Source organism: Rhagoletis zephyria, unplaced genomic scaffold, assembly GCF_001687245.7.
Source record: "Rhagoletis zephyria isolate East Lansing unplaced genomic scaffold, Rhagoletis_zephyria_1.1 Rzeph_scaffold_00466, whole genome shotgun sequence".
NCBI lineage: Eukaryota > Metazoa > Arthropoda > Insecta > Diptera > Tephritidae > Rhagoletis > Rhagoletis zephyria.
Window position 1 is genome coordinate 144,077 of NW_016157550.1, and position 3,360 is coordinate 147,436.

Here is a 3,360-nt window from a genome sequence, read left to right on the forward strand (position 1 = left end):
CAACATCTATTCCTACTGTAAATATATGATGTGCTCATACAATAAAACCAAGAAGGCCAATTGCTATTATAGCATAAATTATTCCTAATGAACCAAAAGTTTCCTTTTTTCCAGATTCTTGACTAATAATGTGCAAAAGAAGTTGAGCAATTAAAATCAGAAATTACACAAAAAAGACTTGTCTTTACTGACTTTTATTCTTTTAGAACTAAAAGCCATGCATTTATTAGACGCCTTAGTAATAAAATTAGAACAAAAAAATTCTTCAAAACCGTCAGGCCGGGTTGAAAATTTTCATTCACCTAATAGTTAACAAAAATTGACAATCTGTAATACTTTTCTATCAATTCGCAAATGTCGTTTGCACTAAAAAGGTTATGAAATGCGTTTTATTTAAATCGTTTAGAAAATGAGTCATTTATGTATACCATTTTATGTGGAATTATTCAATAAATTTCGTTTTACACTATACTTATTGAAACTATTTGGAGTTAATTATTTTTTGTTTCTTAAAAGCAACCCTACGTGCTTGGAAGGCGTGTGTACCAATAATTTCATTCCTAGCATATTCATCCCCGAGGAAGGCTGTCGCCAAATTCACCGAAAGTTGTTTACTGGTTATATTGTGGTTTGCATTCCAATATCGAAACCGTCCATATGTATGTGCTTATGTATGTATCGTTCAGCTTATAATGGCCAGCGTAGATGTGTACGTATGTATATTTTGCAAAGAATATTCTAGTGACAATTGTTCGGCACTTACGTATGATTATTGCTACTTTCCTGTGATTTCCACTGTAGTTTTTTGCCGTTTTCCGTCTATCGGGTGCCGCTGGAAAGAGCTAGTTGCTTTGCCTTTTTTGGGGTTTTTGCTGGTGCTTGTCCCTCGACGATCGATTCTTAAATGTCACTGGGGAGAGGGCAATATTTTTGCTCGTAATTTTCTTTGCTGAAATGCACTATATATACATACATACACTGGTGCCGATTGCTTGCTAGGTTGTATGGCTGCGCCTGTGGAAATCGCAATTTCACTTCGCAATCAGGTTCGCTTTAAAATACCAAGCGAAGCACTTTCGTAACTAGATGGCACTATTTTCACACCGTTTTTGTGATGGAATAATCGCTCGGTTTAGCATAATTTTAATTAATTGCACTTTTTGAACGCACAAAACACGAAATCGCTGGTAACTTGCTGCTATGTATTGCCAAAGTGACGACTTTGTGAAAAAATACTCGCGAGTAGCTATGTTCGTTTTTCTTGATTTTATGGTTGCCAGCTCAAATTTGGCTCGCAAGAACCATGTTGGAGGGCTTACGGAGGTAAACGCCTATGTACGATATTGAGAAGGGAAATTGCTAAGGCCTGGAATAAGTGGCCTCTGCTTCTTAAATCTGTTAGAGGTACGTGTAGGTACGGATCTACACGTGTAAGGGTAATCGATGTGAAGCACTCAAGTATTTGTATAATAATGCAAATGCGCTTGTATGTAATTCATATGCAATTTAATGAGACAATATTGCAGTTCAATAGTACAAGAATGAGAATTCAATATAAATATAACACAGTGATGCCAGACATTCTCGGTTAAAAATCCCACGAAAATCTGAAAAAAATCCCACATTTTAAAAATTTATCCCACAAAATTCCCAAAGAATTCAAAACATATACACATTTCAGAAGTAAAATGGTAACATTCATATAAAATAACAACATTAGATTGGCGGTTACACATATGTTATGGCGTTTAGGTTTCTACTAAAAATGTAGCCTTCTCATCGCCCTCTTCTTAGTGTTTGTGCGTAGAGGTCCAATAGAAGGTTACATTTTTCGGTAGAAACGAAATTGACATTAATATTTAGCCGAGATTCTCCTCCGATTTGTGGCGTGCGCCTTGATGTTTTCACACAAAGGGGATGAACTTACAGTTTTACGTCGACTCCTAACGGCGAGTGTATTTTTATCTGAAGCTGTCTTTGATAGCAGAAATACACTCGGAGATTTGCCGCCGATGGGCGGCCGCTGTTAAGAAAAAACATTTTTTTCTAAATTTTTTTTTGCGATGTTGCTTTGACTTTGGCTAGAGCCCAGGCCCTGCCGAGTGGAAGCACGCACTGCTTACCACACCCATATAATATTCTATTCAAAGTTGGGTAGATTACTCACTAAGGGCCTAAAAGAATTTAAAAACTTAAATTAGCTTCAGTGTTTATTAAAACCCAAGATTTTGAAGAAATTTTTCCATATTAAGGTAACTAATGCATACATACATTTGTATTTTGTATTGTTGCATACTTATTGGCAATTCTTAAAACTATCACTGTTACAAATTATTTGCATTGTGTTATGATTTTTTGGTGACTTTAAAATTGAAGCACATTCATGTGCTATTTAACATCTCATCAGATAATTTATGAGGTGGGTTTTATCAAAGGCTGAGGTGAACTCAGCCGATCCAGAGTCCGGCGAAGGTCCCACTAACCCCCACCAAATAAAACACACTATTTTCGTGTATTTACTTCGAACACACACACACACACGGCGCTACGACTAGAGTGCTAGCAACCTTATGTCCAAAGAGAGGGAGAGCGAGAGAGAGGTGACGTTCGTTTTGGTCGTGCGGTCGGGTCGGAGCGGATGATGGCGGGAGCGCTAGCAGCACGGCGGGTGATTCTCAACAACTGTTGAGCAACGGTTGGGCAGCGGCGGCGGCACCGCGGGTGACTCGCGGCAACAGCGGAGCAACGGTGGGAGCGGTAGCAGCACGGCGGGTGATTCTCAACAACTGTTGAGCAACGGTAGGGCAGCGGCGGCGGCACCGCGGGTGACTCTCGGCAACAGCGGAGCAACGGTGGGAGCGCTAGCAGCGCGGCGGGTGATTTTCAACAACTGTTGAGCAACGGTTGCGCAGCGGCGGGTGACTCTCGGCAACAGCGGAGCAACGGTTGAGCAACGGTGGGAGCGCTACGACGGATGATATGCGGCAGCGGGTGACTTCTAACAGCAACTGGCCCTCGGCAACCGGTGGAGCGAAACGACCTAGCAAGACTCACTCCGGGCACCGCCATTCCCCTAATCGCACTCTACAAAAGTAGGGGCTGGAACGGGTCGGCGATGTCGGAGGCTCAACCAGCCGGCGACCAATTAGGATGCCTAAAAGGCGTGCAATGCTGGTCTGCCGGCGGGTTGAGTCGTACTTGGTTTTGGCTTGGCCAGTCGGTGACACCTTGGCGCGCCCGCAGGCACACCAGCTGATCGACCGATTGGTTACGCCGAGCTTGGCTTGGCTGGCCGGCAAGACATTAACGCGCAAGCACGCCACTAGCTCATCGACCAGTCAAGTCAGCTACTCACCTAGC

At 42.4% G+C, this 3,360-nt stretch overlaps 1 protein-coding gene across 1 annotated transcript in view; it reads right to left on the minus strand.

The window, feature by feature from the left end:
- LOC108359808 (proton-associated sugar transporter A-like) overlaps positions 1-1,192 on the minus strand; it is a 119,681-nt gene extending 118,489 nt beyond the window's left edge. Inside the window, exon 1 of the mRNA XM_017611836.1 lies at positions 764-1,192. The gene's annotated coding sequence lies outside the window, so the exon portion shown is untranslated. The remainder of the gene's footprint in view (positions 1-763) is intronic.
- Positions 1,193-3,360: the final 2,168 nt, after the last annotated feature.